Genomic DNA, 15,199 nt, shown 5'->3' on the forward strand with positions numbered 1-15,199 from the left:
AAGCCATATTTAATTAAAATCCTACTATGTCCAAACACACTTGGAAAACACAGCAACTCTGCTGTTACCCTTTCAGGTAAAAGTGCCTGAAGGAACATGTAGGTTAAACCCTCAGTTTTCTCCTTGTCCTGGTACTCTCCGTTCGGTCCCTTATCACAATGTAATTTTCTCTCTCACAGTATAACATGGCCTCATCCTTTCTCAAATGTTCTGGCCCCGCTGGGACTTTTGTATCATGGGGGCTGGTACTCAGTCCAGCTCCTTAAATGAGGAGCATGAGGTTACCTTCTCCCTCAGGCCTGAGGCGACAATAGCCTCTACCAGTCAAAAACTCATCCTGGCAGCTGGAACAACACGCATCATTAAGAAGCCTCCCCAACCCTCATGCCATCAGATTTAGATATCTCTTTTTCTTGGAAATATTGAATAAATCCTCTGAAAGAAGGTGATACCCAAGTGAGGACTTAAAGAATGAAATAGGTTTAACTGGATAGAGACGTATGGGCCACATAACAACAGGTGATCGGCCAGGTCTGGTCCCTGGGCTGTAGTTTGCTAACCCCTCTGGCTCAAATAAACTACCTCAAACCCCACCTGCAAGAGAAAGATAAGTGACAGTCTTTCCCATAATGGGAAATGTAACTGTTGCTTCTTTACAGATATTTCCAAGACCTACATTCGAGTAAGAGGTATTAGGGAACTTCAAAAGTTGAAGGCAAATATAAATGCCTTTTTTTCCTTTTCCTAAAGATTTTAATCTAAGAGAAACATATATTGAGCAGAGTCTCATACAGAAGATCAAAGCAGGGCTTAGATAACTCAAAGAGAGCTTGTCTTGGGCCATACAGGCTGCTGTAAGAAAATACCATAGGCTGAGTGGCTTATAAACAACAGACATTTCTTTCTCTAAGATTAAGACACGATAAGAGCCAGTGTCTGGTGAGGGGCCACTTCCTGGTTCGTAGATGACACATTCTTGCTGTGTCCTCACATAGTGGAAAGAGTAAGGGAGTTTCTAAGGTCACTTTTACAAGGGCACTAATACCACTCATAAGGGCTTCATCCTCATGATCTCCTCCTAAAGGCCTTACCTTCTAATCTCATCACTTTGGGGGTAGGTTTCAACCTATGAAGTGTAGTGTGGGACACAAACAATCAGACCATAGTAGAGTTCATCCTATTTTTTATTGTTTTTTTTTTTTTTTTTTTTTTTTTTTTTTTTAAAAAAAAGTTTTTTTTAAAACCTGGCACAGGAAAGCAAAACATCCATGAGAGAGAAAAATCTATCTGCTGCCTCCTGCAACCAAGGTACATGCCTTGACTGGAATCGAACCTGGAACCCTTCAGTCCACGGGCCGACGCTCTATCCACTGAGCCAAACTGGTTAGGGCTCATCCTATTCTTTGGGGATAGTCATTCATATGTCTTAGGACATACTTAGCATCAGAATTCTTATGTCATTTTTGTCTCAAAAATGATAAAATTCCTGAGTCACTTAATTTACTATAGTAGCACTAAATGCTAGGCAAAAATTACTAAGTCATAATGCTTCAAAGCCAGATCTGGACCTTGTAACACCGTCTCAGACCACAGTCTGAGAGTCTGTGCATGGAAAGGGTGGAACGCCAAGGCCATGGAAGTGTCTCTTCAACCACTCATGGGCTGGGGCACCCGTTCTGACAGTACACACTTCTTCTATCTGTAGCTACGCCTTTCCTCAGGGCATAACTATGTAAGTAACACTGGTGAGGAATACATTCTTCTATATTCTTCCTGAATGATCATACTACAGTCTTAAAGTAGTGACCATATAACTCACCCTAATGCACCCCAGTCCCCCACATTGGTTTGGAAAAGCATGACCAAGAAAATGACATGAGCACCAACTTTAACTCTAAAATCAGAAATATACAGAACCACCAAGGAAAAGTGCATCATTGTTTAGTTAATCAAACACTGATCTGAAGAGAGAAGACAGCAATGCGTTAAAATTGTTCTGTGCATCTGAATGTGTGTGCAAGCACACCTGGGTGTGTAAAGATTCAGGGGGAACAACTGCTCCCTTTGGAAAAAATCATATCCTTTGGCCAGTTTCAGGCCAAGTTCTTACTAGTAATGGGACATTTAAAACTGGGAAGTCTAGCCGGAACTGGTTTGGCTCAGTGGATAGAGCATCGGCGTGTGGACTGAAAGATCCCAGGTTCTATTCTGGTCAAGGGCATGTACCTTGGTTGCGGGCACATCCCCAGTTGGGGGTGTGCAGGAGGCAGCTGATCGATGTTTCTCTCATCAATGTTTCTAACTCTCTATCCCTCTCCCTTCCTCACTATAAAAAAATCAATGAGCCAAGACTGGCTTGGCTCAGTGGATGGAGCGTCGGCCTGTGGACTGAAGGGTCCCGGGTTCGATTCCGGTCGAGGGCATGTACCTTGGTGGCGGGCATATCCCCAGTGGGAGATGTGCAGGAGGCAGCTGATCGATGTTTCTCTCTCATCGATGTTTCTGGCTCTCTGTCTCTCTCCCTTCCTCTCTGTGAAGAATCAATAAAATATATTAAAAAAAATCAATGAAATATTTAAAAATAAATAAATAAATAAAACTGGGAAGTCCAATCTGATATTTAAACACACTATGAGACTCGGTTCCAAATACCTTGGGCACTCAGATGATAAAGACAGTGTAATCCTACTCACAACTTGTTGACTGTGCTAACAACCTAAAATTAATCCAAGAGTCAAAAGGAGTTTTAAATGGGCAAGAGTGGCCTCTCCTTCTGCCCAGCCCTATTCTGCCTGTAAAACTCCTACTCTTGTATAAAGACACAATTTAAATACCACTTCCTTTTAAAGAGTTGCCTCCCACTCTCAGGAAAAATTAGTTGTCTCCCACTCCCATAGCACTTTGCAGAAAACTCTGCTACAGCGATTATGCACTTATCTCACTAAATTGCAATTATCTGTTTTTGTGTCTGTCTATTTCCACCAGAATATGCACCCTCGAGGGTAAAGATCAGGTCATACTCATCTTTATATTCCCAGAGTTCAGCACAGTGCTGACACAACAGCCACTTAAAACATGTTTTAGGATTTTTGTTATTAAAGAAATGCATGCGCGTGGTAAAAAAATTCAAAACAGTTCAGAGTAGAAAAGGAAAGGTTAAAAGTTGCCTTTCCACCACTCAGAGCATTAGGCCCATTACCCACAGGAAATCACTCTTAAGAGATTCTTAACAATGCATAAATACAATATTCCTCTCTTGCATCCCACACCCAGCTAACCCTCATATAGGACTCTCTAAGCTGTCTCCTAGGTAAGGTCCGCTGATTCTTATAGCAACATGACACTGTGGGTGCAAAACCCTGAAGGCAAAAGGCCAGAGAAGTAGTGGCTACAGCAGAAAGGGCACCGTCTGACTAGGAATCAGTTTTACTGGGCATTTCTTTTGAGTTGATAACTAAAGACTTCTCTCCACCCACTGACACTTTTCCTCTTTTCATCTCTCTTTCTGTGATTTATTTTGTCGCCGCATGTCTTTCTTTGTCTCTCCATCTGCCTTTCTCTGTCTATGGTCTTTCTACCTCTTTGTCTCTCTTCTCTTTATGTTCCTCTCTCTCAATCCACTTCTGCTATTTCTGTCTCTGCCCGTGTCAACCTCCCTCTCCCTCTCTCTCTATTATTCTTTCTCTGTTTCTATCTCTCGGCTTCTGTTGTCTGTCTCTTTCTCTTGGTTTATGTCTCCTTCCCAAACGTTGTCTTCCACTCAGCTCTCACATCAGTAAACACCCTTACCATAGCCTTACGACACTAATGTTTTACTTTTTGGAGTGGACACTTACATGGAGTACATCTGTGTTTAAGTTGCTGTGAATGTACAGAGATGCACAAGGGTGCACACATCTATTGCCAGTTCTGTTAGGAGTATTATCATTAGGCACACTCTCACTCTTGTATACATATATGATGTAGGAATTGATAGCAAGACAGAGACTTACATTTAAATTGAAATACATGCTCCTTTACTGGGATCTGAAAACGACTAGAATTTGCAGAAGGTGTATCCAGGTTGGAGAAGCGGCCTCCAGATCTCGCTGGAATCGGGAGGATGGTAAACAAAAGGCCTGGGAGGCCCTGCTACTGCACACCCTGAGGAGAGACAGAGTGGGTGTGGGCTCTCTCCAACCGCAAGGATTAGAAGCAAGTCAGGCCGCAGGAGTGCAGGCTCTGGGTCTACTGCCTGGAATTCAGTTCTAATGAGACCAAGATCACTAACTCGCTTGTTCTTGCTTGTTTTGTTTTTCTCATTTTTCAAATAACATTTAAAAATAACTCAAGCAAAGCATGTTTATTGAGAAACAACAACAGCAAATCTATGGACACACAGAAAAAATCACCTACAATTCCAACATTCATCATAATCACAGACAAACATTGTATTGTTTTTTTCTTTTTGCAAAAGTGGAATTCAATAGCATATAGTAAAATTTTTATAAGTATCGAGCCCCTACTATGTCCAGGTATACTTCTAGGGACTCGGAACATACAAGAAAGCAATTCAGACAAAAGAAAACAAAAGACAACAACACTGTGACTTCATGGTGCTTACATTTGTACAATTTTTTAACCTGCCCCTGCCCCCACCCACCCCTCAGCATTCTGTGGGAGGTTTCCCAATTCAATTTAGCAAGCAAGTTGTGATATTGTGATATATAATATTAAGAAGTATGTATTTGGTCTTAGTCCCCTTCTGGCACAGAGCTCCTAAGACCCTTGGTATTGCCTATGATAAAAGTGAACAGGGTTTCTTTTGTTATGTTAATGAAGTGACTTTTTGGAATGTACTTTAAGAGGGGGACTGGTTACCAGGAGAACCAACCAGGTGATTGGAAGGTTGGAACCTCTCAGTCCCACCCCCTGGACCTCCAGGAAGAAGAGAGGGGCTGGGGGGTAAATTGATGGCCAATGGCCAATGGTTCAGTCACTCATGACTACGTAATAAAGCCTCTGTAAGAATCCAAAAGGACAGGATGTGTTGTAGCAATTGGGGAAGAATGCCAACGCGGAGAGCATGGAAGCTCCTCGCCTCTTCCCCATCCTTGCCCTAGGCACCTCTTCCATCTGGCCATGCCTGAGTTATATCCTTGTATAATCACCTGATAATCCAGTACGTAAAATATTTCTCAGAGTTCTGTGAACAGCTGTAGTAAATTAATTAAATCCACAGAAGGGGTTGTGGGAACCTCCCCTCAACAGACAACCCATCAGAAGCACAGGCAGTGACCTGGGTTAGCAACTGGCCCCTGAAAGACTGTGCTCTCAACCCGTGGAATCTGAACCTGTCTCTGGGTAGATAGTGTCAGGATTGAGTTAAATTGCAGGATAGTAGCTGGTGTCTGAAAATTGGTTGTTGGTGTGGGGACACCACCCCCCCAATCCTCCCCGCACACACACTGCAAATTGGATCCAGAACTCTATGACAAGTATTATGTGCAAATAGCTAGAGATGATGAGAGAGATGCCAAGAAGAGCAAGACAGGTCCCAGCCCTCATTATAAGAAAATGAAACTGGAATGAAAGACCATAAATGCAGAAATGGAAGCAATATCATAAGTAACTTATTACAAATATCTTTTTGCAGGCCATACTTTAACATTATTATTACTAGCATAAATATAAACAAAATAACAATAACAATAATAATGATGATAATAGCTAGTCCTTTAAGCATATTTATATTTATTGTCTCCTTTAACCATCAAGAAACCACACAGAGCCGAAACCGGTTTGGCTCAGTGGATGGAGCGTCAGCCTGCGGACTGAAAGGTCCCAGGTTCGATTCCGGTCAAGGGCATGTACCTGGGTTGCGGGCACATCCCCAGTGGGAGAAGTGCAGATGGCAGCTGATCAATGTTTCTCTCTCATCGATGTTTCTAATTCTCTATCTCTCTCCCTTCCTCTCTGTAAAATATCAATAAAATATATATAAAAAAGAAACCACACAGAAAGTATACCATTATAATTCCCAGCTTACAGATGAGGGAACTAAGGCACCAAGTTATAAAGTTAATTGCCCAAGTTCACATATCTAGTCGATTCTCTAGTGGAAATTGAAACCAAGCACTAACATTACATTATATGTAAAATAATGCACTCTTGTAGCCACCTAAGACATGCCTTTCCCATGGTCATACGGATAGTCAGGAAAAGTAATTGCCTAGAATATATTCAGGGATAGAAACGTCACTAACTGGCAGAGAGGCATCATCTCCCTCTCCTTGGGGGACCATGTACTGCTCCATGCAATCATCTTGCCTCCTCCAAGGAGGCTTCCATGGCTCTTCACCACTGGGGCCATTGTTTCTATTAAGACACTAATGCAGGGTGTGGGGCTTCAGCCTTTATCTTGGGGAAATCAAGCACATTGACATGACATTGTGCCGACAATGGAAGGGGTTCATGGGCACCGAAACTCACACAGGAACCTCAGGGGAAAGATTTTCACGCTTCCCTGTCCCTAGTAATCTCCCAGGGAGTTTAGAAAGCATAAGGACTCCTAGTCCCGATCAGCAGACTCAAAAGCAGGTCCCGAGAGGACACATTGTGAGATATGTGGCCCTAAGTGCCTAGTGACAGAGTCCATAGCTGCCCAGATAAGAATTCCTCCAACAATTCAGCAAATTGCAAGTCAGGATAAACAGGACTGCAGATAGGTCCTAAGCAGAATGACAATCAGGCCTGAAATAGCCTTGCTCCTCTTTAACGATTCGAATCAAGAGTGCATGTTGGGAGTGACAAATTATCACACAGGAGGAGTTGACATTTAAACCCAAGAGTGCTGCTGGAAGTGATGAATAAGGAGAGGACCTTTCACTTTTAACCACATCGCCCATAGGCCTTGGAGCAGAAGGATGATGACCCACAATATTGTGTCTCAATAGCCCTGCTGCTCTGGTTACAGGAAGATGACTGGAGGCATCAATCCATTGGCTCCAGGGCACAACATGATTAGGTGGTTGTCTGATCGCATGTTTCTTATTAGCACTTTCTTTAAAAACTGTACAAGTTGTCCACACTGTCACGCCAGGGTCATTAGCCAGCAGGGAGAAACCAAAGGGCGTATCCCACACATCCTCCCAGGAGAACAAGGTAACACTCATTAACAACCCCAGGTGCCCCACTCCTGGGGAAAGACAAACGTTAGGGCTGGAGCAGCTTTTTACCAAGTCAAGTGTATCAGGTCAGTGACCTGAGATCGGGGCCACGCGAGGAGGAAAGCCTTGAGCTGGAGTGCTCCTGCCAAGTTCCGCTACCACACTTCTGCAGTGACCAGTGGGGTTCTCTCTAAAGAAACTCAGAAAGATACTCTTACTGAGGTACAACATCATCAAAAAGAATCAGCTTTGGAACCAGAAAGGGCACAAATGAAATTCCAGCTCTGCCACCTTCTAGTGGGGCGGCCTTGGGAAAGTTCCTAAGCCTGGACTTCCACAGCTTTAGAGGAGGAATAGTGATACCTAGAGTTTGTAAGCCTGGTGTGAGGATGAAGTGAGATTATGCGGTGATGCTCTAGAATGTACTTCCAGGGAAGCTGTTTACTAAATGGGTGGTTATTTGTGTTACTATTTCTAAGAGGGACTTCTCTTATAATCACTATATCTTATCTGGCTACAGAGAACTATCCCTAGCATTCAACCAACTCTCCTTTGCTCCCTTCCCCCATCCCACTCTCAAAAGATAGAAGAAGCCCTAACCGGTTTTGCTCAGTGGCTAGAGCATCGGCCTGCGGACTCAAGGGTCCCAGATTAGATTCCGGTCAAGAGCCTGTACCTTGGTTGTGGGCACATACCCAGTAGGGGGTGTGCAGAAGGCAGCTGATCGATGTTTCTCTCTCATCGATGTTTCTGACTCTCTCTATCCCTCTCCCTTCCTCTCTGTAAAGAATCAATTAAATATATATTTTTTTTAAAAAAATAGAAGAAATGGAAAAAGCCATATCTGGTAACTCAATTATAATCCTTGAGCAAAAAATAAATCCATTAGTATCAACAGAGACCCCTTTAGTTTGACTACCACTGCTCTCAAACACTGATGCTCTAGGTTCCCTTGACTGAGACAAGTTATGTAAATGAGATTTCATCTGCATAAAACAATTAGAGAGGAAAAGGTGCTACCCTTTTTCATCCCCCAATCCCTTGCTGCAATGAGCCAGGTCATAAGTAATCTGATCTCTGAAGTCCATTAGCAGTGGAACACATATGGTGACCTCTTCTACCTGTCCCACCCGCTTTCCACCTGGTAATCACCATACTGTTGTATGTGTCAGATTCCATCTTTGTTTCCTGCCCATGACTTGACAGCTTTGTCCGTCATGACTGAGTAGAGTGGGCACTTCTCCAGAGTAACCATGATACCTCCATGAGGCCTGGCTTTACCTCATGCCGACAATGCCTCTTCCCTGCTATCCCTTTGGGCCGCTTTGGCCACATTGTTTGACTGGTTTCCCCTCTGGGACACACAGATACATTCTCTATACTTTCTAGCCAGTAAATTGAGACACACACAAAGACAGAACAACTATCTATATACTAGTATATAAAAGCCTAAGCAACCAAACAACCGAATGACCGAACGCTGGTTGACTGGGTGCTATGATATGCATTGACCACCAGGGGGCAGATGCTCAACGCAGGAGCTGCCCCCTGGTGGTCAGTGCACTCCCACAGCAGAAGTGCCACTCAGCTGACCTACGGGCACCAGAGGCTGGGCTCAAGGCTGGCAAGCGCAGCTGCAGCGGCACAAGCCTCTCCCGCCTCCGTGGCCAAGCTGAGGGACCCCACCAGTGCACGAATGCATGCACCAAGCCTCTAGTTTTACATAAGGGTAGTGACTTCACATAAGCTGGCAGGGAGCCAAATTATTTTACCCTCCCGCAATCTGGCCAGTAATATTTCTAACCAAGAATTTAAACAAAAGAATGTCCTTTTGTAAAAAATGTGTGTACACAATGTCAAGGTAAAAAAAGAAACAATGGTGATTCCAGCTGAGATTTAATGTACAAACAAATGCAGTCATGTCTTTAAGTGGTCATACAAACTTTTATTTTCTTTAAGGCTTGGAATATACCATACTCACTAGAACATGTATATACTCTTTGCTTAAAGCATATTTTAATGACTATTTCTAAGATTAAAACTTGATGCAGGCTCCACCCCAGCACAGGTCCTGGTCAGAACTCATCAAGGAGGCAAACAATTGATTATGTCTCTCTCACATTGGTGTTTCTCTGTCTTTCCCTCCCTCTTTCACTCTCCATAAAAAAAAATCAATGGAAAAATCCTCAGGTGAGGATTAACAACAACAGCAACAAAAAAAGATTAAAACTTGAGTTAAGCCTAGTTTACATTTAACATAGGTTAAATGTAATGTTTCCTGGATACAGATAGGAATTTTTATATCTCTACTCTCAACCTTTATACACACCAGCCATTCAGGTAAAAATATCCTTGTCTAATCTCCACCTCTTAATTAAAATTTTCTTTATGTTTTGGGGCTCAGTAAAAGCACCAGCTCTGTAATGAAGCCTGAAGACCACCCCACTCAGAAGACATCGTCCTGCCCCTGAACTTCCACAGCATGCTACACTCTCAGAATACACTGCTCTTCTGCTGCCTCTTCACCGGATTCTTTAGGTCCAAGACAGAAAGTTCTATGAGGGCAGGTGTTATTTCTTTTCATCTTTCCACCTATGTCCCTATTATCATTGCCTGACAAATATTAGGACTCAACACATATTTCCAAAATTAGAACGAAATATTTTGTGTAACCCACTTAGCATAATGCTGCCACACAGTCATTATCTCTTTAAATGTAAGCAATTATTATTATCTTCTCAAGTGACTAGATTTCCTATAAAGAGATATGTATATGAGCCATAGGAAAAGGAAGAATTATCTATATAATAAAAGCCTAAGCGACCATTATGGCAGAACGACTGGGCGCTATGATACACACTGACTACCAGGGGGCAGACACTCAATGCAGGAGCTGCCCCCTGGTGGTCAGTGCTCTCCCACAGGGGGAGCACCGCTCAGCCAGAAGCCATGCTCACAGCTGGGGAGCACAGAGGTGGTGGCTAGAGCCTCTCCTGCCTCCAAGGCAGCACTAAGGAGCAGCGGGCCGAGTGGTAAGGAGCAGCAAACAGAGGGTCGATAAGGAACGATGGATCCCAGACTGCAAGAGGGCGCAGGCCAGGCTGAGGTACGCCCCGCCCCCCATCCCATGTACGACTTTCATGCACCGGGCCTCTAGTATGAAATAAAAGGCTTGCTTACTGACAGGTCAAGGGTATGGGTCACTATTTCATTTCTACATCCAACACTCCTAGTGCACTCCACTTAAATGTAGTATGTGCACAATCCCTACAACCTGAACAAACTATTAAATTAAGTTTAACCTGTAAGGGATTTCAGTGGTACTCTAGTCTGTTAGTGCCATTGTATAAGGGACAAAATTGAGACCACTCCATTTTAACAAGCTGCTACTACATTAGTAATCTCTGCTATAGTCGGGACTATAATCTAGGATTCTTCATCCCCAGTACAGAATTATTTCTACAACTAACATACAAACTAGTATTTATTAAGCACTTACTATGTATCAGCCACTTACTTCATATACAAGTCAAGTCTTCAGGGGGAAAAAAGCTGCAGAAGATGTTCTCTCCCCATATTTTAGTTAAGGAAACTGAAGCTCAGAGAACTTAAGTGTCTTGATCAAGGCAAAGCGCAGGTAAGCAGGAGAGCTAGCATTCAAATGCAAATCTGTCTGCTTCCAAACCCACTGCCACCCATGTCACACCACAGTGACATTCATTAATAGCATGGAGCACTGAACAGAGAAGGGATGGTGTGGGCTTCTAGAGAAAGCTAAAATCTTTTTTAAAAATCTTTAGAAAGAAATCTATGTCAAAATGTATAATCAAATCAAGTGTTTATTTCTAACTTCTGCATAAAGTCAGGTATGTAATTAACTTAGAAAAGGAATTTGTTCCTGAAAAGAACACCAGATCTGATCATCTGATCGCTGAAGGAAGGCAAGCTACCTCATGCTTAATGAATCACCAGTTGCAGATCCCATGTCTCACCAAAGATGAAGAGGTGGGTGGATAAGAGAACAACCAAACCACTACTTAAGGTAAAGAGTGTGATGTGACAGGCACATTTTACAGTCCCTGCTTTTCTACAAGTACCTGGAGCTTTGAGCTAAGACGATGCCTCCTCCACCAGCATCTGAAATCCATCCGAGATAGGATTATTGAAAATACAGACTCCAAAATGTCTGAATTTTTCTGTCCTACCTTAAGATCTTTTTTAACTTATTTTTTTTAAAACTTATCTTTATTATGGAGAGTATTATAGATGTCCCCTCCTTATTCTCCCTCCCCTCCCCTATTGCCCCCCCCACACCTTACTGTCTTTAAGACAAGCCATTCCATGGGGTTTTTGGAGTCAGATCACATTGGGTGTTGGTCTCTGGCTTTGCCAGGGACCTTTTGTATCCTTTAGGCAGGTCCTTTAGCCTAAGGAAGCCTCAGTTTCCTCCTCTATGTAATGGGAATAACATCTACTAATAACACATTTTTGTCAAACTTAAGTGAGATGATGACGGAATGCAAAGCATCTACCTAAAGGCCTGACCCAAGATGGGACTCAACTCAGTTTATTCAATAGGGTGGATGGTAAATGTCAAGTCCTAGGACAACTGAAGGAAATAGGTACATGGGAGTCAACCAAACTCTCATGATCGATGAGAAATGCAGCATTAAAGATTCCATAATGGCCAAATATGTCAAGTAAAAGCTTCTGTTAACAAATCATATAATACTGTTTCCAGTAAGGAGTGGACTTGGCGGTGAATTGAAATATTTAAATTGACTCCAGCATAAAAATATGAAAGAGATATTAACACTTGCCACCTACCTATTACCTAACAAGGACTTTATAAGGATTAATGAGCGTGGCACTTTGAAATTTTTTTGGAAATAAGGAATAAACACATGCCCCATCACACATACATACATAGACAAATATGTATATATTTGAACGAACTAAGGATGCTGTATAAATTTAGATCAGGGCACAGCATGCCTGGGATGAGCAGGGTAGCAACAATATGTTCTTGCTTATGACACCAAGCTCATGACAAATGATTCATACCCAGCACCTTTCATGCCAGAAAATCCCCCCCCAGGTGTTCCACCAACTCTAGCAAACAGTTCCCATCAAGCTAGACTGCAGCGCAGAGGAATCACATCACACCCACCATGAGGCAAAACAGCCCTGTCTTTACCCAGCTCCACAAGTCCAACAGCTGGAGGGGGCGGAAAGGAGGTGAGAGAACCATCCAGAATTCCCCAGGAGTCTGACAGGCAGCCTATAATTACCATACATTTACACCTCCCATGCAGGTATTCTTGTCATCAGAAGCCCCACTTATAAAGGCTTTTAGCTGAAGGAGAGATGAATTCCTAGGATGTGTATTGCCTGTGGCCCTGAATGGATTGGGGGGTGGGAGACTACAGGGGAAGACAAATTAAAAAAAAAAAATGAGAGTCCCTATGTTCTCTTCAGGTTTAGGTAGTGGATTCTAGCTCTAGCTCTAGAGCAGTGGTTCTCAACCTTGGCTGTGGGGGGAAAGGGGGGGGCAGTGGCGGTTGGATGATGTTTAGAAGCTGTTGATAGAGACATTTTTAAGAATCTGTTTTCTAGAGTAAAGAGCAGTGAGCGGCAAACTCATTAGTCAACAGAGCCAAATATCAACAGTACAAGGATTGAAATTTCTTTTGAGAGCCAAATTTTTTAAACTTAAATTATATAGGTAGGTACATTGTTATTAACTTAATTAGGGTACTCCTAAGGCTTAGGAAGAGCCACACTCAAGGGGCCAAAGAGCCGCATGTGGCTCCAGAGCCACAGTTTGCCAACCATGGCTCTAGGGGGAAAGTGCTGAGATGAGCGTGCCAAACAGGTGTACCGCACTTGACAATCACAATACCCGCTTATGTAAAACACAAACAAGAACTGGAACTCAGGTCTCCACTGCTTTTGATGTCATAAAGTTGGGAGGGGGCAGTTTCTTTCTGCCTTTCTTCCCTTGAAAAAATATTTAAAACTTTGTCTCACCTGTGAATCTGGGCCAACTTTGTTTTGGAGGACCTAGATACAGACTATGTCTCCTCCTCCACCATCTGTACATACACATCAGAAAAACACCCCCCCAAACCAATTGGTGTGCAAGCAGGCAAGAAGGAGAGGGCAGGGAGAAGGTGTCCTTACAAGAAAAAGAGGCTTAAGAGAGAGAAAACTCATTAGTTAACATGAGTTGAGTACTCAAACCTCTGACATATACCATTCTGATTGTTTCCTACATTGTCTCAGACTTCCCTGCGTTGTCTCCCATCCAAATCCTGACCCTAATAAGCCCTGCTGGCAATGCCTGGCACCATTTCTTAAATGGAGTTTTAAATTTGCCAAAGATGTACTCTTCTTTTCTCGCTCTTTCCAAGATCTTTCAAGAGACAAACTAAAGTAGAGGTCTAACGAGTGATATTTTATAGCTTGAATTACATTAAAAGCCAGAAATATTTTGAATCCGAGGTCCTTTACTCCTTGATACAACAGATGTCATACGTTCGATGTGTTAAAAATCTCCCCTTAAAGCCAGAAGCTTTGAGCTAATCACTTAAAGCAGTGCGAAAGTTATTCAATTAGTTTAAGATTCAAGTTCAAACTGGGTGATCAATTTTAGTGGTTATGGTATGAAAGATATGATAGTTAAGGTAAGAAAGGAGGGCAAGGGTCTTCGGAGCTTGAACGAAAAGGATTCAGCTTCAATTATTTGATTAAACCAGTCCTGCAAACCATGTAAGAACCACAGCCTCAGTCAGGAAGGCTAAACTTCAGGGAATACCCTGCTGACGCTCTCAGAACGGAGACATCAATATGAAATGCTATTTATCATGATTTGCCTTAATACAATTTATATGTGTGTACCCAAGGACTCCATAATGACAGACTATTATTTTAAAATGTTCCCAACTTTCATTAAAAAGCCGACGATGAGCACAACTCACTAAATTGGCACTTCCCTGGGAAGGTTTCTGGCAATTACATCACAACTGAAAACATTTTGAAAGGTATCAGCGCATAGGCTGTGCATATTACAATTACGACAATCTCACTAACCGGATGGAAGCTGAAACTTTGATTTATTTCTTTTCATTTTACTCCTCCTTGGCTTTTATGAGCTTCTTGTCTGCTTAATGGCAGCCTAGAGAAGTTTCCACACTTTTACATCCTCTTCAGCTGGCTCTTTACTATTCCAGCTCATTGAGGTTTCCAGGTGCAGCTCCAACGGGAATCGCTACCTGGGATTCCAGACAGACAGGCTTTTCCAAAAATCGAAAACCTTCAGGGACTGGACCAATACTCGTGGACTTTCACTCCCCCCAGTGTCAGCCTCCTGGAACCCGGCAACCCCTCTCCCCCTTCATAAGGGGGGTGGGGTGGGGGCTAAGTCTTTATTTGTGCTCTTCCCCAGAGGAGGTCAGGCGATGGGAGAGAACAGGGAGCTGTTGTCACTGGGATATATCTGATCTTCCTGGGACTGGTTTTGCCAAGAAAACAAGCACCCATTCACAGGCTGGAAAGCCCCAGCTCTCCAAACACACTGGCTGGTGCTGTGAGAAGATGCTGGGGGTTCCCCTCCTGAAACGTGCACCCACGGGGTCCCCAGAAACAGACACCACCTTATCTACCCACTGCACTTCTCTTCCCTTGTTGGGGGGAAACGGGGTGGGGGGTGGCTAAGGAGCTCTGCATAAAAATAAAAGAAAAAAAAAACCTCAAATAAAGTCGGATTGATCTTATTTGCGCTCATCCATAAGTCTAGCAAGTAAAGGGAAAGTCACTTGAGGGAATGCCTGCCTGCCTGGAAGCCTGGAAAGTTAACTCTTTCACCACCACATGCAGAATACTTTAAGCCCCGCTGTCTGCTCTTCAGATCCATCCTACTACACCAGTGCGACCAGAGAAGCAGAACAGGACTTGCCTGCTCTGTGTAAACCTTTGGGGCATGGAGAGGACTCTGATTGTGGTGGGAAGGGGGAGGGGGGAGTGAAAGGGGGGAACTCCCTGTAGGTAAC

General features: G+C 43.2%; 1 protein-coding gene across 1 annotated transcript in view; it reads right to left on the reverse strand.

The window, feature by feature from the left end:
• The window catches only part of SORCS1 (sortilin related VPS10 domain containing receptor 1), a gene marked incomplete at its 5' end in the record, with an annotated part of 483,392 nt that overhangs the window by 467,945 nt on the left and 248 nt on the right, over positions 1-15,199 (reverse strand). The gene's annotated exons all lie outside the window — the stretch shown is intronic.

This window comes from Myotis davidii, unplaced genomic scaffold (assembly GCF_000327345.1).
Source record: "Myotis davidii unplaced genomic scaffold, ASM32734v1 scaffold107, whole genome shotgun sequence".
Lineage (NCBI taxonomy): Eukaryota > Metazoa > Chordata > Mammalia > Chiroptera > Vespertilionidae > Myotis > Myotis davidii.